Here is a 22,787-nt window from a genome sequence, read left to right as displayed (position 1 = left end):
AGGGGATTCAAATAAAAACATTCTAGGTTATACGGTTAACTGTTTATGAGTTAAAAAACATACCGACAAATTTATTATGTAAAGGTAGATAACTTCTATAAAATTTCATCAAATCGTTTCAATCCAAATAAGTCAAAAATTCCTGAGGACGTAACAAACAATTTGGAAAAACAATTTTGTCGATATCTTTTTTTGTTACGAAGGAGATGCACTAAGATGATAAACAGTAAATAGGGAGATAACTCTTACAAAGAAAATGGTTCGGCTTAACAGGGTAAAATTAAAAAGCACATAAACTATATGATACCATATGAGAAATATCTAAGCGACATATTGCGAAACAAACATTTGTCGCAAGAACAAAATTTGGCGGAAGAAAAAAAAATAATTAAAAACCCATCAAAGAAGATAGTTTCTTCATACTAATGCGATAAATAATGGTTTAATTCTATTTTTGAGTGATGCAAGCGAGATAATATGCTACTTCCGGTAAAATGAATGTCACTTCAGGTCTCACATGATAGCTTCTTTCAAACTGATAGTTTCTATATACTTTAGTATGAAGAATGGGAGATAATTGGCCACTTGCGGTTTGTTAGAAGTCATTTTTAGTCTTCAGTAATCAGTTAATGTATCTATATGACAAAATATATGGATTCTGAGTACAATTATGTAAAACAAATTTGCAAAAAACACTCAAGGTCACTTCCGGTAGTCATTTTTCAAAGTCATTTGTCACCTAACATTTTGTACAAGGTCAAATGCCTTGATAATGAACTTAGTTGAGGTTATAATCAAATAATCTCATATCAAGAAATTTCTGGGGCACCAACTCCTATATATAAAGATGCCATTAAATTGTATCAGACTTAATGTAGCATACCTTCATTACAATAAAGCAGACATTTTGCACTTGTTCTTTTATATGTATCTTTCAAAGTGTCTGAGAAAATGCAAAAACAAGCAAAAGTCACAATTGAGAACTTGACCTTGACCTTTGACCTTGACCTCATTGTCTAAGTTAGGACCTAGGGGCCTCAAATAATAATATCCCAGGCTGATACGGTTAACGGTTGATGAGTTGAAAACACAAACCAACAAATTTATTGTGTAAGGGTAGATAACTCCTATAGAATTTCATCGAATCGCTTCGATCAAAAGTAGCCAAAAATTCCTGATGATATAACAAACAATTTGTAAAATGAATTTTGTTGCTATCTTTTTTTTACGAAGGAGATGCACTAAGATGGTAAACAGTAAATAGGGAGATAACTCTTATAATGAAATAGTTCGCCTTAGTTCGCCTTAGCAGGGTGTAATTTAAAAGCGCATAAACTATACAATACCATATGAGAAATATCTAAGCGACATATTGAGAAACAAAAATTTATCGCAAGAACAAAATTTGGCGGAAGAAAAAAAAATAATTATAATAATTAAAAACCAATTGTTCAGAGAACAATTGAAGGTCTTTCCACCAAAAACAATGTATTCTAATATTAAAGTTGTAAAATTAAGTTTAAAATGTCATTTCAATCCTCAAATGATAGCTTATTGTACGCTGAGTCCAAAAATATATGGTTTCTATACATATTTTTTAAATAAGGGAGATAATTTGTTACTTCCGGTTTGAAAAATGTTTCTTCCGATAATATTTGAATATTTAATTGATACTGATTCCAAAAATATCTAGTTCTATTTACTTTTATATTAATAAAGCACAAAAATAGCTACTTCCGGTTTACACAAGGTCACTTCCGGTTGTTTTTTTTCAAGGTTAAATGGTTTGATACCTTTTGTCAAAAGTCTCATGGCTTTACCATGTATACATATGAGGTAAAAGCAAAGGTCAAAATCTAGAACGTCAAATTAGGCTATGACCTTGAGATCAATTTCAAGGTCATAAACCAAGGATCTCAAATCAAAAGACCATAGGTCTTAATTATATTTGGTTAATGAGTTATATTACCATACGCGTATTTTTGAATACAAGAAGGGAGAAAACTCCCTTTTACGTTCAACATACCCTTGCAATCAAAATTTACATGTTACAACATGTTGCAACTAATTATATACAATTTAGAAAAAATAATTTGTCGATATCTTATACGGTTTCTGGAAATGAGTGGAAATAAGCCAGATTTAAAAATTAAAATATGACCTTGACCTTTGACCTTGACCTAATTTTCATTTTTTACGACCAAGGACCTCAAATCAAAAGATTCTAGGTCTTTATCACTTATGGTTTACAAAATAGAAATGCATATCACTTATGTCAAATGCATAAGGGGAAATAACTCTCATAAGGAGCGTTCATATTGCTTCGGTCAAAATAGGACAAATCATGCAAAGGATATATTGAGCAATTTTATAAAATAAATTTGTCGTAATCTTTTACGGTTGCGAAGGAGTAGTGAACACAAGGAAAACAGTGTTTGGGGAGATAACTCCTACAAAGAAAAATATTCGGTTACACAGGTTAAATTTCAAAACGCATAAACTGTTCGATATCATATACCAAATATCTAAGCCACATGTTGTGAAACAAATATTTATTGCAAGAACAAAATTAGGCGGAGAAAAAAAAATAATCAGAAGAAAAACAATAGGTCTTTCCAGAGAAAAGTGGAAAGACCTAAAAAAATAATCAGAAGAAAAACAATAGTTCTTTCTACAGAAAAGTGGAAAGAACTTATAATCAGAAAAAATACAATAAGTCTTTCCACAGAAAAGTGGAAAAGTGGAAAAACCTAATAATAATCAGAAGAAATACAATATGTGTTATAAACAGTCAGAGAGAAAAAAATCATGACATTGTGCAATACAAACAATTGTAAATTTTGAAATTATAAAGAAACTAAGGTTTTTACCCCCTCATTCAGAATTGACCTTAGATGAAGTTTGCTATTTTCAGTGTTTTATTTTATAAAGCTCTTCTATTGCTTCGGTACTTATACATTCACATTCAGTTTTTGGCGTTCAGAAAGTGCAGAAAAGTGATTCGAAATTTAACGTGTTGTTTTCATTTTTTTAAAACAAATAAAATATTAAATATATTGAAAAAGAAAAGGAAAAAAGAAGGAATTTCAATACATGTACATACTTTGTGCTGGACGTTTCTTTATAAATGTTGCAGTTTGTGAAATCAGTGTTTCTGGATAGCATGATGTAGAGAGATTGCAAAACATCGTCACATAATCAAAACTTGCTGTTTTACAAAAATCGCAACTGCTGCATTGCATAGCGCAATCTATTACAGAGGCGACGATCACATCCTGTTTGATTAATTTTTTTGAAATGATCCCTTTAGATGAATTTAAATCAAATTTAGTTAATGCGTTTACAGCTGTACTGACCACTGTGTAAACAAAAGGCATAAGAAGACAGGCAATGTTTGTCTCTAACAACATACTCCTCTGATTTTAAAGAATTTCCTACTAGTATCCTCTCGAAATATATCTTCCAATACTTAGTGGATAATTATGACGTTTATATTGGATATTGTCATTCTTCAAGGATTTTATTGTATAACGATTACCTTCCATTCCCAATGGTATTGGAATTCATGATAAAAATGATATGCAATATAAAAAATTCATCATCATTTTTTTTTTAATACAAGTGTGGACACAGATGAGTGTGGATAGTATGTTTGGATGTTTGACAGTGTCTTACGACAAAAGGGAGTTTTCTGTTTTCCTATATGATGTAATTAACTGTGTTGCACGATGACAACCAACCTGAGCATTAGGAGTATTGTTTATTTACTATTTAGTTTTTATGTTCAAGACGGCCATGGAGGAGACAGTAATTATATTAGTTACCAAATGATTATGATAGAATATGTTCCACATCTTTGATTTTGGATACATTTTGTAGCTAGGAGAGCAACACATAATAGGTTCATTTTTTCATGTGTTTTTTTTTTCTAAATGGGAGATGATATATAGATTTGATAACATGATATAAGGAGCCTGTAATTCAGTGGTTGTCGTTTGTTTGTGTGTTACATATTCGCTTTTCGTTTATTTTTTGTACATAAATAAGGCTGTTAGTTTTCTCGTGTGAATTGTTTTACATTGTCATTTCGGGGCTTTTTATAGCTGATAATGGGGTATTGGCTTCGCTCATTGTTGATGAGCATATAGTGACCTGTAGTTGTTAATTTCTGTGTCATTTTGGTCTCCTGTGGAGAATTGTCTCATTGGCAATCATACCACATCTTTTATATATGTATTTACTTACTATTTGTATGGTTCTATTTATATTATTTTGTGGTGAACCATTAATATTATTAGTAAAAAATTTTGTTAAAATGTTTCTCAGATTAGAATACATCTATTGGTTTTTAGTAATGACAATGTCTGACATGATGCTTGGGGCTAGATAATCTAGGAAGTAAACCTTTGTGTTGATTTTTATCAACTCCTCCAAATCTGGTCGAAGCAAAGAAAAATGTTGACCAATATGACAATGATTTCACCAAAAGAACCTTTGTGAGCATGCTTCAAAGACCCATAACTGCTCCAAAAGTAATCTGATAGAATGTCAAGCATGTCAAGTGGATATTATCAACAGCTACTTATTAATAATTAGTCTTAATATGTCTAAATATCTAAAAAAAATAGTATTCAAAAGGTTATGCAAAAATATTCTCTTTTCATCTTTTTTTTGTGATATGGATACAAATATAAGTGATACATGTACCAATACAGTATTTGTTGTGTTATAAAAGTGTAGTAATTAACAGTTACTGTAACAATGTTAATTCACACAAATTAAGAAATAAACAAATGAATGAAAAATGTTGAACATGTACAATGAAATATAGTTTTAGAAATCGATTAGGCCAGATAGGCCTTATAATTTTATTTTATACATAATTGAAGCACCATTTACACTCAGTACCGAGTTATTAATAGGCAGTTCAGATGTATTAAAACAACCTAGCATCATATTGCTAGTAGCAGGAGTAGCATTGTCGGGTAAATTTGGTCTTTTTTAAAATTTGGTCAAAGGACATATAATGTTTGGTCCAAACCGAAATAAAATGCTTTTATCTCCCTATTACTAAAGCCTCGGTCACACCTTACCGGATAAGACGAACAGACGCCTAACGGATGAAAATAAAAATTGTTGGGAGTCCGTTGATGTACAGACCGATTAAAACAGACGTGTAACGGATGCATAACGGACACCCACCGGATATGCAACGTACGGGAAACGGACATGTACCGGACAGAACGGATGTCGAACGTACATCCAACGGACGAGTACCGCATAAAACGGACACCTAACGGAAGCGTACCAGATAAAACGGATGAACAAGATATAAGTATAAGTAATGAATATTAAAAATGTTTCTGTGTAACTGGTTTTGGTTTGTTCTTAAAAATTCCGCCAAAGGGCAGTGTCTGGCCTGAATAAGAACTGCTTGATTGTGAAGACGTGCCTATACTCTAAGATTGATTATGAAAAATAAGAATTCATGTACCTTAAGAAATCTGACATACCAATAATTGGCATTTCTGACGCGAAATTTTCAATTGGCATTTATCCGTTTCAGATCCGTTCATCATCTGTTTTATCCGTTATACGTCCGGTAAAAGTCCGTTTCTCATCCGTTAAACATCCGTTTTATCCGTTAAACGTCCGGTAGAAGTCCGTTGGTGAATTTATCTTCCAGACCTCCAACGGATGTATAACGGATACGTAACTGTTACAAAACGGAAACGAAACGGACGAGTACCGTACAAAACGGAAACGAAACGGACGAGTACCGTACAAAACGGACGCCTAACGGACTTTCAAGGGACATTTTATCCGTTGGACGTCCGTTCAAAGTTTTGAACATGCTCAAGATTTTCTACCGGACAGAACGGACGTCGACGGATAAAACGTACGCTTAACGGACATGCAACGGATATGGACGTACCTCAACGGATACGAACGGACGTCTAATGGACATGAACGGACTGAAAAAAAGTTATCCGATTGGCGTCCGTTCGAGCTATCCGTTAAGGTGTGACCGAGGCTTTACATTGTACATAGAGGTGATACTTCTTTGTCAAATCCTTGTACATGAGAGTTGTCGGTCAAATCTTTATATCACAAAGAATGTATTGCATAACAATGAACTGAGCTCAAAGCAAAGTACTTTAATAATACACTTAGACAAAGAGCTAAATCCAGTGTTATACTTTGTATTATTATTATGGCACCCTCAACGGAGTTGGGGTGACGTATTGTTATTCTACGTTTCTTTTTCCTTCTTATTGTTATGGCACTCTCAACGGAGTTAGGGTGACATATTGTTATTGTTCGTTTCTTTTTGTCTTATTGTGGCACCCTCAACGGAATTGGGGTGACACATTGTTATTGTTCGTTTCTTTTTTATGTCACCCGATCGACAATGTCGGGTGACATATTGCTTTTCCTCCGTTTCTTTTTATTATTATTATTATGTCACCCGATCGACAATAGGGAAAAAGAAACAGAGGAAAAGCAATATGTCACCCGACATTGTCGATCGAGTGACATAATAAGAACTAAGCAAAAACAATAAGCCTCCAGACTTTATTTGGGAGACTTAATAAGAGCAATTTTAAATATCAGGAGTAAATCTAACGCAGATCTGTCAATTGGCTTTAAACATTTTACTTTGAATTAACAGGAATTTTTTGGTAGATTATTTCATAGCAATACATATGATTCTGCTATGCAGTTTTTTGTACTATAAGTATTATATTTCAAACACGACCCAGATTTCAGATGAGACAATTTGTATTATTCAATAACAGATTTAAGAGGTACTCACTGCACCATTCAGTATTAAAATGTGTTCGTTTCTATTGGGAATAGCTTGCCATTGAAGTGTGCATAAATACATGTGTAAAATCGTGTAAACGTGATTACAAGAAAACTAGAACCTTTTAGTGCATGCATATTTTATGTTTGATGAAACAAAAAACATTAAGTCAACCTAAAATATCTGAGATTTTAAATACTCAATGGAATATTGTTAAAATGTAACCACTACTGATCATGAAGCGTATATCCTTTCATATTAATATTGTCAAAAGCTTAAATCTTTCCCGCAACAATCTTTTGCCTTTGAATCTATTATTAATTTTAAAATAAAGAAGCATTCTGAGAGTATTGCATGACAAGACAAGAGTGCACACACTGAAATGTCTCGCCTTCTTTACTAATCATTGATATTATGTTGATAGTCCTAAGTATAAAGCTTGATTACAGCTGTCACATCAACTTAACATTAACCAAGATAGCTAAACCAAGACCAATGAACCATGAAAATGAGGTCAAGGTCAGATGAACCATGCCAGGCAGACATGTATAGCTAACAAGCTTCCATACAACAAATATAGTTGACCTATAACTTATAGTTTAAGAAAAATAGACAAAAACACAAAACCTTAACACTGTGCAATGAACCGTGCAATTGAGGTCATGGTCAAATAAAACCTGCGGGACTGACATACATGTATAGATCATAATATATTTCCATACACCAAATATAGTTGACCTTTGGCATATAATAAAAAGACCAAAACTTAAAAACTTAACTTTGACCACTGAACCATGAAAATTGGGTCAAGGTCAGATGACATCTGCCGGCTAGACATGTACACCTTACAACCATTCCATACAACAAATATAGTAGACCTATTGCATAAAGAATGAGAAAAACAGACCAAAACACAAAAACTTAACTATAACCACTGAACCATGAAAATGAGGTCAAGGTCAGATGACACCTGCCAGTTGGACATGTACACCTTCCAGTCCTTCCATACACCTAATATACTAGCCCTATTACTTATAGTATTTGAGATATGGACTTGACCACCAAAACTTAACCTTGTTCACTGATCCATGAAATGAGGTTGAAGTCAAGTGAAAACTGTCTGACGGGCATGAGGACCTTGAAAGGTACGCACATACTTAATATAGTTATCCTATTACTTATAATAAGAGAGAATTCAACATTACAAAAATTTTGAACTTTTTTCAAGTGGTCACTGAACCATGAAAATGAGGTCAAGGACATTGGACATGTGACTGACGGAAACTTCGTAACATGAGGCATCTATATACAAAGTATGAAGCATCCAGGTCTTTCACCCTCTAAAATATAAACCTTTTATGAAGTTGGCTAACGCCGCCGCCGTAGCCGCCGTAGCCGCCGGATCACTATCCCTATGTCGAGCTTTCTGCAACAAAAGTTGCAGGCTAGACAAAAACCATGTTTGCTATTATTGTCAATTTAAAAAAACTAAAAAAAACCTAGATTTGCCATTACAAGCAATAGCGGATTGCACCCGTTCCCTATTGCCAGGCAAGCGGCAGCCATTTCGAAAATTCCAAAGTCAAAGAGTGCATCTACACATGCAAATTATCATTTTTGTGAAGTTTCATTAAGTATGGAGCATTTGGGTAATTTGGACATTTTTGCTGTTTCCATGGTTACGGTGGCCATTTTGAAAATTCCATCTTCAAAATGCAACTCTGCCCATGCCAGTTACCATTTCTGTAAAGTTTGATCAAGTTTTACAGCATTTCATTTTATTTTTGAATTTTTGACCTTTTTAGATTGTTTTCATGGTAACAACAGCCATTTTGGAAATTCTAACTCCAAATGCCACATCTTCCAATGTTGCTCATCTTTACTGTGAAGTTTCATTAGGTTTGGAGCAAATTTTTAGTGTAGTTTTCATGGCAACATAGTAGTTCCAAAGATCACCAAAATCATTCCAACACCAATGACGCGTTAATGGCGACGTCATCTATTAATGTTGTTGTGTTTCATTGTTTATTTTTTAACAAAACGCCGCGGAAAAAGTCCGGCGTCCGATAAATTCGTTATACGGTTAACTACTGACCCCTTACGGATCCATAGAGGGTGAATAAAATTCATAGGGGACTCGGCCTCCGGCCTCACCCCCCTATGGATTTTACTAACCCTCTGTGGATCCGTATGGGGTTAGTAGCGAACCATATAACTTATAGTAGAGTTCCATCAACATTGGTCCATTGCATTTTCAAATGGACAAAATGTGTGGAAGAAAAATAATAAGAAATATTCATTAAGAAAATGCTGGTTTGATGTTTTTTACCATAAGGTCAATGTTAAACTTTTCTCCAGTTTCCATGGCAATGGCAGCCATTTTGCAGAAGCTAAGTACTGTTGGTACCGTGGGACACCACTGCCAACATTTACATAAAATTTCATTAGGTTGGCTCTTATAACGAAACTTTTAGAATTTTGATTTTTTTTTTACATTTTATCAGTTTCCATGGCAACGGCAGCCATACCCCGATTGCACAATTTCATATAGTGGTCCTCACTATGGTATAGATCCATCAATATTGTTCAAGCCAATTCTGAGAAATAACATGGACAAAATGTGTGGAAGAATAAATTAAATATAAGAAAAAAAGAAACGAACAATAACAATATGTCACCCAAACTCCGTTGAGGGTGCCATAATAATAATAATACAGAAAAAAAGAAACAGAGAAAAGGCAATATGTCACCCGACATTGTCGATCGGGTGACATAAAAAGAATCGATGAATAACAATACGTCACCCTAACTCCGTTGAGGGTGCCATAATTATAATGATAACTATTTCTCTGAAAATATCACTAGTTAGTAACTTTATTCATTTTTTAAATATTAAATTGTCATGAAATACTTACCTTAATAATTAATAATTATCAATATATCATGCCCAATCGTTCTTCCCAATTAATAAACCATAGAATTATTTTTAGATACGTATTTATATACATTTTATACAAGTACAGCATTAAAATTAAAAATAATAAGGCTATTTAAATAGTTAATTTTGTTTAATACTGTTCTTGGATTAGTTGGAACGCACTGACCAGTTTTTGGAAAAGTTGGAACGAACTGACCAAGCAACACGGGACAAATTTGTTGGTACGAATCTGAGTTGGAACGAATCAAGACTTACAGATACCGTATATAACTGGCATGTTCTTTTAACTAGACGTTTTCATTCATATAGTACTGGCTCTTGTTCTTTGGTCAAGACGCTTTCACTCAATTATAACTGACTCTTGTTCTTAAACACTTTTATTAAGGTCTTTCCTTTATCTATAAGGAAAGACCTTACTGTATTTCTTCTGATTATTATTAAGGTCTTTCCTTTTACTAAAGGGAAAGACCTTACTGTATTTCTTCTGTTTATTATTATTATTCTTCCGTTAAACTTTGACAAATTTAGCCGCGTTAACCGTAAGACATGTCGCTTTCATATTCACAATTTGTATCGGTGTCATGAATACCTATCCAGAACTCACCCTGTGAGTCGAAATATTTTGTCGGTTCGGAGTTATCCCTCCGAAACCAAAAAACCTTGTTATCGTTCCAACACCGTAACCGTAATAGGTAGAAAAAAAACAAAGGGTGAAATTTGTTCAGGACCAGACACCGGTTCTTCGTTACATTTGGATTGAAAAGATTCAACGACTCATTGGTAGGGTTATGCCCCTTTGAAAATTAACCGGTGTCGGTTGGCCACCAAAACTCAGAAACCGTTAGTCGTAGACACCTAGGATCTCCACCTATCATCATCAATTCATGTATCTTTGAAAAATACCTCAAGGTCAAATTTGTATGTTGACCTTGACCTTTGACCTAACATCTTGTTATGGGATAATCTCAGAAACCATTTTCCGCCAAACTTTGACAAATTTAGCCGCGTTAACCGTAAGACGTGTCGCTTTCACGTTCACACTTTGTATCGGTGTCATGAATACCTATCTGGAACTCACCCTGTTAGTCGAAATATTTTGTCGGTTCGGAGTAATCCCTCCGAAACCCAAAAACCTTGTTATCGTTCCAACACTGTAACCGTAATAGGTAGAAAAAAAACAAAGGGTGAAATTTGTTCAGGACCAGACCCCGGTTCTTCGTTACATTTGGATCGAAAAGATTCAACGACTCATTGGTAGGGTTATGCCCCTATGAAAATTAACCGGTGTCGGTTGACCACCAAAACTCAGAAACCGTAAGTCGTAGACACCTAGGATCTTCACCAATCATCATCAATTCATGTATCTTTGTAAAATACCTCAAGGCCATATTTGTATCTTGACCTTGACCTTTGACCTAACACCTTGTTATGGGATAATCTCAGGAACGATTATACTTACAGAAGTTTTAAATAGTGGAAAATGTTTGGGTCATTATGGCGCAACTTTGTTACATTTTGACTAAAAAGATTTGACCTTTTTTTAAGGGGCATAACCCCTGTTTTAGGTTTCTGAAAAGACAAAATCAGGTTTTACTATATAACCAAAGGTCCTAGACCCTTGGGGTTTTCAGTAATGGCATTGGGGACTCATGACCTTGACAAAGGTCAAAAGGTCAAAGGTCAAGGTCATGTCCCAGATAGCGAATTTAGTGTTTTTAACCTTATATAAAGGATTTTTAGTGTTTTTTCGAGCTTTTTAAGGTTGACTTTGACCTTTTCAATACATTTTACGTCTGTTTGAACATGTATTTTACATTACAAAAGGAAAGACCTCTCAATTGTTCAAGAACAATTGACAGTTTAATTATTATTATTCTTTTTCCGCCAAACTTTGACAAATTTAGCCGCGTTAACCGTAAGACGTGTCGCTTTCATGTTGACACTTTGTATCGGTGTCATGAATACCTATCTGGAACTCACCCTGTTAGTCGAAATATTTTGTCGGTTCGGAGTTATCCCTCCGAAACCAAAAAACCTTGTTATCGTTCCAAAACCGTAACCGTAATAGGTAGAAAAAAAAACAAAGGGTGAAATTTGTTCAGGACCAGACCCCGGTTCTTCGTTACATTTGGATCGAAAAGATTCAACGACTCATTGGTAGGGTTATGCCCCTATGAAAATTAACCGGTGTCGGTTGACCACCAAAACTCAGAAACCGTAAGTCGTAGACACCTAGGATCTTCACCATTCATCATCAATTTATGTATCTTTGTAAAATACCTCAAGGTCAAATTTGTATGTTGACCTTGACCTTTGACCTAACACGTTGTTATGGGATAATCTCAAAAACCATTATACTTACAGAAGTTTTAAATAGTGGAAAATGTTTGGGTCATTATGGCGCAACTTTGTTACATTTTGACCGAAGAGATTTGACCTTTTTTTAAGGGGCATAACACCTGTTTTAGGTTTCTGGAAAGACAAAATCAGCTTTTACTATATAACCAAAGGTCCTAGACCCATGGGGTCTTCGGCAATGACATTGGGGACTGATGACCTTGACAAAGGTCAAAAGGTCAGAGGTCAAGGTCATGTCCCAGATAGCGAATTTAGTGTTTTTAACCTTATTTAAACGATTTTCAGTGTGTTTTAAAGCTTTTCAATACATTCTACGTCTATTTGAACATTTATTTTACGTTACAAAAGGAAAGACCTCTCAATTGTTCAAGAACAATTGACAGTTTAATTAAGGTCTTTCCTTTTACTAAAGGGAAAGACCTTACTGTATTTCTTCTGATTATTATTATTATTCTTCTTGTTCCGCCAAACTTTGACAAAATTTCCCTCCGTAACCGTAAGACGTGTCGCTTTCATGTTCACACTTTGTATCGGTGTCATGAATACCTATCCGGAACTCACCCTGTGAGTCGAAATATTTTGTCGGTTCGGAGTAATCCCTCCGAAACCCAAAAACCTTGTTATCGTTCCAACACCGTAACCGTAATAGGTAGAAAAAAAACAAAGGGTGAAATTTGTTCAGGACCAGACCCTGGTTCTTCGTTACATTTGGATCGAAAAGATTCAACGACTCATTGGTAGGGTTATGCCCCTATGAAAATTAACCGGTGTCGGTTGACCACCAAAACTCAGAAACCGTAAGTCGTAGACACCTAGGATCTTCACCATTCATCATCAATTCATGTATCTTTGAAAAATATCTCAAGGTCAAATTTGTATGTTGACCTTGACCTTTGACCTATCACCTTGTTATGGGATAATCTCAGAAACCATAATACTTACAGAAGTTTTGAATAGTGGAAAATGTTTGGGTCATTACGGCGCAACTTTGTTACATTTTGACCGAAGAGATTTGACCTTTTTTTAAGGGGCATAACACCTGTTTTAGGTTTCTGGAAAGACAAAATCAGCTTTTACTATATAACCAAAGGTCCTAGACCCATGGGGTCTTCGGCAATGACATTGGGGACTGATGACCTTGACAAAGGTCAAAAGGTCAAAGGTCAAGGTCATGTCCCAGATAGCGAATTTAGTGTTTTAACCTTATTTAAACGATTTTCAGTGTGTTTTAAAGCTTTTCAATACATTCTACGTCTATTTGAACATTTATTTTACATTACAAAAGGAAAGACCTCTCAATTGTTCAAGAACAATTGACAGTTTAATTAAGGTCTTTCCTTTTACTAAAGGGAAAGACCTTACTGTATTTCTTCTGATTATTATTATTATTATTATTATTATTATTATTATTATTATTATTATTCTTTTTGTTCCGCCAAGTTAGCCTCCGTAACCGTAAGACGTGTCGCTTTCATGTTCACACTTTGTATCCGTGTCATGAATACCTACTTGGAACTCACCCTGTGAGTCGAAATATTTTGTCGGTTCGGAGTAATCCCTCCGAAACCCAAAAATCTTGTTATCGTTCCAATACCGTAACCATAATAGGTAGAAAAAAAACAAAGGGTGAAATTTGTTCAGGACCAGACCCCGGTTCTTCGTTACTTTTGGACCGAAAAGATTCAACGACTCATTGGTAGGGTTATGCCCCTATCAAAATTAACTGGTGTCGGTTGGCCACCAAAACTCAGAAACCGTAAGTCGTAGACACCTAGGATCTTCACCATTCATCATCAATTCATGTATCTTTGAAAAATACCTCAAGGTCAAATGTGTATGTTGACCTTGACCTTTGACCTAACACCTTGTTATGGGATAATCTCAGAAACCATTATACTTACAGAAGTTTTAAATAGTGGAAAATGTTTGGGTCATCATGGCGCAACTTTGTTACATTTTGACCAAAGAGATTTGACCTTTCTATAAGGGGCATAACCCCTGTTTTAGGTTTTTGGAAAGACAAAATCAGCTTTTACTATATAACCAAAGGTCCTAGACCCTTGGGGTCTTCAGTAATGGCATTGGGGACCAATGACCTTGACAAAGGTCAAAAGGTCAAAGGTCAAGGTCATGTCGAATATAGCGAATTTAGTGTTTTTAACCTTATTTAAAGGATTTTTAGTGTGTTTTCGAGCTTTTTAAGGTTGACCTTGACCTTTTCAATACATTCTACGTCTGTTGGAACATGTATTTTACATTAAAAAAGGAAAGACCTCTCAATTGTTCAAGAACAATTGACAGTTTAATTATTATTATTATTCTTCCGCCAAACTTTGACAAATTTATCCGCGTTAACCGTAAGACGTGTCGCTTTCATATTCATACCTTGTATCGGTGTCATGAATACCTATCCTGAACTCACCCTGTGAGTCGAAATATTTTGTCGGTTCGGAGTTATCCCTCCGAAACCCAAAAACCTTGTTATCGTTCCAACACCGTAACCGTAATAGGTAGAAAAAAAACGAAGGGTGAAATTTGTTCAGGACCTGACCCCGGTTCTTCGTTACATTTGGATCGAAAAGATTCAACGACTCATTGGTAGGGTTATGCCCCTATGGAAATTAACCGGTGTCGGTTGGACACCAAAACTCAGAAACCATAAGTCGTAGACACCTGGGATCTTCACCAATCATCATCAATTTATGTATTTTCGAAAAATACCTCAAGGTCAAATTTGTATGTTGACCTTGACCTTTGACCTAACACCTTGTTATGGGATAATCTCAGGAACCATTATACTTACAGAAGTTTTAAATAGTGGAAAATGTTTGGATCATTATGGCGCAACTTTGTTATATTTTGACCAAAGAGATTTGACCTTTCTATAAGGGGCATAACCCTTGTTTTAGGTTTCTGAAAACACAAAATCAGCTTTTACTTTATAACCAAAGGTCCTAGACCCATGGGGTCTTCAGCAATGACATTGGGGACTAATGACCTTGACAAAGGTCAAAAGGTCAAAGGTCAAGGTCATATCCCATATAGCGAATTTAGTGTGTTTAACCTTATTTAAAGGATTTTCAGTGTGTTTTAAAGCTTTTCAATACATTCTACGTCTATTTGAACATGTATTTTACATTAAAAAAGGAAAGACCTCTCAATTGTTCAAGAACAATTGACAGTTTAATTAAGGTCTTTCCTTTTACTAAAGGGAAAGACCTTACTGTATTTCTTCTGATTATTATTATTATTATTCTTCTTGTTCCGCCAAACTTTGACAAAATTTCCCTCCGTAACCGTAAACCATGTCGCTTTCATGTTCACACTTTGTATTGGTGTCATGAATACCTATCCGGAACTCACCCTGTGAGTCGAAATATTTTGTCGGTTCGGAGTAATCCCTCCGAAACCCAAAAACCTTGTTATCGTTCCAACACCGTAACCGTAATAGGTAGAAAAAAAATGAAGGGTGAAATTTGTTCAGGACCAGACCCTGGTTCTTCGTTACATTTGGATCGAAAAGATTCAACGACTCATTGGTAGGGTTATGCCCCTATGAAAATTAACCGGTGTCGGTTGGCCACCAAAACTCAGAAACTGTAAGTCGTAGACACATAGGATCTTCACCAATCATCATCATTTCATGTATCTTTTAAAAATACCTCAAGGTCAAATTTGTATGTTGACCTTGACCTTTGACCTAACACCTTGTTATGGGATAATCTCAGAAACCATTATACTCACAGAAGTTTTAAATGGTGGAAAATGTTTGGGTCATTATGGCGCAACTTTGTTACATTTTGACCAAAGAGATTTGACCTTTCTATAAGGGGCATAACCCCTGTTTTAGGTTTTTGAAAAGACAAAATCAGCTTTTACTATATAACCAAAGGTCCTAGACCCTTGGGGTCTTCAGTAATGGCATTGGGGACCAATGACCTTGACAAAGGTCAAAAGGTCAAAGGTCAAGGTCATGTCCCAGATAGCGAATTTAGTGTTTTTAACCTTATTTAAAGGATTTTTAGTGTGTTTTCGAGCTTTTTAAGGTTGACCTTGACCTTTTCAATACATTCTACGTCTGTTGGAACATGTATTTTACATTAAAAAAGGAAAGACCTCTCAATTGTTCAAGAACAATTGACAGTTTAATTAAGGTCTTTCCTTTTACTAAAGGGAAAGACCTTACTGTATTTCTTCTGATTATTATTATTAGGTCTTTCCACTTTTCCGTGGAAAGACCTATTGGATTTCTTCTGATTATTATTATTATTATTATTATTTTTTTTTTTTTTTTCCGCCTAATTTTTTTCCTTCGCTGTTTTTTTGTTTCGCAAGTTGTCGCTTAGATTTTTGGAATATGATATCGAACAGTTTATACGCTTTTGAAACCAACTCGTTTTAACCGAATACTTTCCCAAATAAGAGTTATCTCCCCGAACACTGTTTCTCTTGTTATCTCTAAGGCTTCGCAACCGTATAAGAAACCGACAAATTTATTTTTCCAAATTGCTCGTTATATCCTCAGGATGTTCTGTTTTATTTTGACCGAAGCCGTATATAGATTCCATATGAGAGTTATCCCCCCTTTTATGTTTGATATAAGAATTTGCATTTCTAACTGGTAAACCATAAGTGATAGAGACCTAGGGTCTTTTGATTTGAGGTCCTTGGTCCAAAAAAATGAAAATAGGGTCAAGGTCAAAGGTCAAGGTCATATTATAAATTTTGATTTTGGCTTATTTTCACTCATTTTCAAAAGCCGTATAACTTATCGACAAATTATTTTTACTAAATTGTTAGTTGCGACATGTGGTAACACGTAGATTTTAGTCGAAAGAGTACGTAGACATTTGATGCCAGTTTTGCCCCCTTTTATATCTAATATTAGTTGTAAGGTAATACAACTCATTAACTATATATGGTAGAGGCCTAGAGTCTTTTGATTTGAGGTCCTTGTTGATGACCTCGAAATTGAGCTCAAGGTCATAGGTAAATGTAACGTTCTAGATTTTGACCTTTGCTTTTACCTCATATGTATACATGATCAAGACTTGGGACTTTTTAAATTAGGTTGCAAGCAATGTGATCTAGAAAAAGACAACCGGAAGTGACCTTTTGTAAACCGGAAGTAGCTATATTTTGTACTTCATTAATGAAAAAGTATATAGAACCATATATTTTTGGAATCAGTGTCACTTTAACTATCAAACTATACCGGAAATAACATCGTTTGAACCGGAAGTAAACAATTATCTCCCTTATCTATATCTTTTTCCATAGAAACCATACATTTTTGGAATTAGCGTTCAATAAGCTGTCATTTGACGGTACAATTGACATTTAAAACCAAATTTTAATATTTTCATTTAAAAAAAGGTCTTAACTGGTGGAAAGACCATCAATGGTTCTCTGAACAATTGGTTTTTAATTATTATTATTATTATTATTATTCTTTTTGTTCCGCCAAGTTAGCCTCCGTAACCGTAAGACGTGTCGCTTTCATATTCACACTTTGTATTCGTGTCATGAATACCTATCCGGAACTCACCCTGTTAGTCGAAAAATTTTGTCGGTTCGGAGTTATCCCTCCGAAACCAAAAAACCTTGTTATCGTTCCAACACCGTAACCGTAAAAGGTAGAGAAAAAACAAAGGGTGAAATTTGTTCAGGACCAGACCCCGGTTCTTCGTTACATTTGGATCGAAAAGATTCAACGACTCATTGGTAGAGTTATGCCCCTATGAAAATTTACCGGTGTCGGTGGACCACCAAAACTCAGAAACCGTAAGTCGTAGACACCTAGGATCTTCACCAATCATCATCAATTCATGTATCTTTGAAAAATATCTCAAGGTCAAATTTGTATGTTGACCTTGACCTTTGACCTAACACCTTGTTATGGAAAAATCTCAGAAACCATTATACTTACAGAAGTTTTAAATAGTGGAAAATGTTTGGGTAATTATGGCGCAACTTTGTTACATTTTGACCAAAGAGATTTGACCTTTCTATAAGGGGCATAACCCCTGTTTTAGGTTTCTGAAAAGACAAAATCAGCTTTTACTATATAACCAAAGGTCCTAGACCCCTGGGGTCTTCAGTAATGGCATTGGGGACTAATGACCTTGACAAAGGTCAAAAGGTCAAAGGTCAAGGTCATGTCCCAGATAGCGAATTTAGTGTTTTTAACCTTATTTAAAGGATTTTTAGTGTGTTTTCGAGCTTTTTAAGGTTGACCTTGACGTTTTAAAATCATTCTACGTCTGTTGGAACATGTATTTTACATTACAAAAGGAAAGACCTCTCAATTGTTCAAGAACAATTGACAGTTTAATTAAACTGTCAATTGTTCTTGAACAATTGAGAGGTCTTTCCTTTTGTAATGTAAAATACATGTTCAAACAGACGTAGAATGTATTGAAAAGCTTTAAAACACACTGAAAAACCTTTAAATAAGGTTAAAAACACCAAAATTCGCTATATGGGACATGACCTTGACCTTTGACCTTTTGACCTTTGTCGAGGTCATTAGTCCCCAATGTCATTGCCGAAGACCCCATGGGTCTAGGACCTTTGGTTATATAGTAAAAGATGATTTTGTCTTTCCAGAAACCTAAAACAGGTGTTATGCCCCTTAAAAAAAGGTCAAATCTCTTCGGTCAAAATGTAACAAAGTTGTGCCGTAATGACCCAAACATTTTCCACTATTTAAAACTTCTGTAAGTATAATGGTTTCTGAGATTATCCCATAACAAGGTGTTAGGTCAAAGGTCAAGGTCAACATACAAATTTGACCTTGAGGTATTTTTCAAAGATACATAAATTGATGATGATTGGTGAAGATCCTAGGTGTCTACGACTTACGGTTTCTGAGTTTTGGTGGTCAACCGACACCGGTTAATTTTCATAGGGGCATAACCCTACCAATGAGTCGTTGAATCTTTTCGATCCAAATGTAACGAAGAACCAGGGTCTGGTCCTGAACAAATTTCACCCTTTGTTTTTTTTCTACCTATTACGGTTACGGTGTTGGAACGATAACAAGGTTTTTGGGTTTCGGAGGGATTACTCCGAACCGACAAAATATTTCGACTCACAGGGTGAGTTCCGGATAGGTATTCATTACACCGATACAAAGTGTGAACATGAAAGCGACACGTCTTACGGTTACGGAGGCTAACTTCGTCAAAGTTTGGCGGAACAAAAAGAATAATAATAATAATAATAATAATAATAATCAGAAGAAATACAGTAAGGTCTTTCCCTTTAGTAAAAGGAAAGACCTTAATTATTATTCTTCTTGTTCCGCCAAACTTTGACAAAATTTCCCTCCGTAACCGTAAACCATGTCGCTTTCATGTTCACACTTTGTATTGGTTTCATGAATACCTATCCGGAACTCACCCTGTGAGTCGAAATATTTTGTCGGTTCGGAGTAATCCCTCCGAAACCAAAAAACCTTGTTATCGTTCCAACACCATAACCGTAATAGGTAGAAAAAAAACGAAGGGTGAAATTTGTTCAGGACCAGACCCCGGTTCTTCGTTACATTTGGATCGAAAAGATTCAACGACTCATTGGTAGGGTTATGCCCCTATGAAAATTAACCGGTGTCGGTTGGCCACCAAAACTCAGAAACCGTAAGTCGTAGACACCTAGGATCTTCACCAATCATCATCAATTCATGTATCTTTGAAAAATACCTCAAGGTCAAATTTGTATGTTGACCTTGACCTTTGACCTAACACCTTGTTATGGGATAATCTCAGAAACCATTATACTTACGGAAATTTTAAATAGTGGAAAATGTTTGGGTCATTACGGCGCAACTTTGTTACATTTTGACCGCAGAGATTTGACCTTTTTTTAAGGGGCATAAAGCCTCTTTTACGTTTCTGAAAAGACAAAATCAGCTTTTACTACATAACCGAAGGTCCTAGACCCATGGGGTCTTCAGCAATGACATTGGGGACTAATGACCTTGACAAAGGTCAAAAGGTCAAAGGTCAAGGTCATGTCCGAGATAGCGAATTTAGTGTTTTTAACCTTATTTAAAGGATTTTCAGTGTGTTTTAAAGCTTTTCAATACATTCTACGTCTATTTGAACATGTATTTTACATTGCAAAAGGAAAGACCTCTCAATTGTTCAAGAACAATTGACAGTTTAATTTTTGCCTCTTATTCTTTAAAAAAGACGCTTTTACTCAAATATAACTCACTTGTTCTTTTATCAAGACGCTTTTCTCAAATATAACTCACTTATTCTTTTATCAAGACGCTTTTACTCAAATATAACTCACTTATTCTCTTAGCAAGACGCTTTTACTCAAATATAACTCACTTATTCTTTTATCAAGACGCTTTTACTCAAATATAACTCACTTATTCTCTTAGCAAGACGCTTTTACTCAAATAAAACTCACTTATTCTTTTATCAAGACGCTTTTACTCAAATATAACCCACTTATTCTTTTAGCAAGACGCTTTTACTCAAATATAACTGACTTATTCTGTTATCGATACGCTTTTACTCAAATATAACTCACTTATTCTTTTGTCAAGACGCTTTTACTCAAATATAACTGACTTATTCTCTTAGCAAGACGCTTTTACTCAAATATAACTCACTTATTCTTATATCAAGACGCTTTTACTCAAATATAACTCACTTATTCTTTTAGCAAGACGCTTTTACTCAAATACAACTCACTTATTCTCTTAGCAAGACGCTTTTACTCAAATATAACTCACTTATTCTTTTAGCAAGACGCTTTTACTCAAATATAACTCACTTATTCTTTTATCAAGACGCTTTTACTCAAATATAACTCACTTATTCTCTTAGCAAGACGCTTTTACTCAAATATAACTCACTTATTCTTTTATCAAGACGCTTTTACTCAAATATAACTCACTTATTCTCTAAGCAAGACGCTTTTACTTAAATATAACTCACTAATTCTTTTATCAAGACGCTTTTACTCAAATATAACTCACTTATTCTCTTAGCAAGACGCTTTTACTCAAATATAACTCACTTATTCTTTTATCAAGACGCTTTTACTCAAATATTACTCACTTATTCTCTTAGCAAGACGCTTTTACTCAAATATAACTCACTTATTCTTTTATCAAGACGCTTTTACTCAAATATAACTCACTTATTCATATAGCACTGGCTCTTGTTCTTTGGTCAAGACGCTTTCACTCAATTATAACTGACTCTTGTTCTTAAACACTTTTATTTTTGCCTCTTATTCTTTAAAAAAGACGCTTTTACTCAAATATAACTCACTTGTTCTTTTATCAAGACGCTTTTCTCAAATATAACTCACTTATTCTTTTATCAAGACGCTTTTACTCAAATATAACTCACTTATTCTTTTATCAAGACGCTTTTACTTAAATATAACTCACTAATTCTTTTATCAAGACGCTTTTACTCAAATATAACTCACTTATTCTCTTAGCAAGACGCTTTTACTCAAATATAACTCACTTATTCTTTTATCAAGACGCTTTTACTCAAATATTACTCACTTATTCTCTTAGCAAGACGCTTTTACTCAAATATAACCCACTTATTCTTTTATCAAGACGCTTTTACTCAAATATAACTCACTTATTCTCTTAGCAAGACGCTTTTACTCAAATATAACTGACTTGTTCTTTCAACTAGGCGTTTTCATTCAAATATTACTGGCTCTTGTTTTTTTTATCAAGACGCTTTTACTCAAATATAACTGACTTATGATTTTAACTAGACGTTTTAATTCATATAATACTGGCTCTTATTTTTTTATCTAGACGCTTTTACTCAAATATAACTGACTTATTCTTTTAACTGGACGCTTTTACTCAAATATTACTCACTTATTCTCTTAGCAAGACGCTTTTACTCAAATATAACTCACTTATTCTTTTATCAAGACGCTTTTACTCAAATATAACTCACTTATTCTCTTAGCAAGACGCTTTTACTCAAATATAACTGACTTGTTCTTTCAACTAGGCGTTTTCATTCAAATATTACTGGCTCTTGTTTTTTTTATCAAGACGCTTTTACTCAAATATAACTGACTTATGATTTTAACTAGACGTTTTAATTCATATAATACTGGCTCTTATTTTTTTATCTAGAAGCTTTTACTCAAATATAACTGACTTATTCTTTTAACTAGACGTTTTCATTCATATATAACTAGCTCTTGTTCTTTTATCAAGACGCTTTTACTCAAATATAACTGACTCTGTTCTTTTAACTGGACGCTTTTACTCAAATATAATTACCTCTTGTTATTTTATCAAGATGCTTACAATCATATATTACTGCTTTTTTGTTCTTTTAACAACGCTTTCACTCATGTATTTTTGCCTCTTGTTCTTTTATCAAGACGATTTATGTATAATTGCCTTTTGTTCTTTTTATTCAAGAGGCTTTTATTCTTATATTAAGTACTTAAAACACTTCTTGGCTTACTTTGTAAGCGCCAGTATGACGAGTTGAAAAACCTCTAATATTATATCGTGGATAAGAATGGCGGTGAGGTCGATTTATATGTTCACCATTGATACATGTTGTCACATCTTATACAATGTTATAGTTTTACCAATATCGATAATTTGACATCGTAGCTAACAAAATCCATCGTTGTCCAAACTGTATCATGATATCAGATTAA

This window comes from Mytilus edulis, chromosome 6, assembly GCF_963676685.1.
Source record: "Mytilus edulis chromosome 6, xbMytEdul2.2, whole genome shotgun sequence".
Taxonomy (NCBI): Eukaryota; Metazoa; Mollusca; class Bivalvia; order Mytilida; family Mytilidae; genus Mytilus; species Mytilus edulis.
This window is presented reverse-complemented; position numbering follows the sequence as displayed.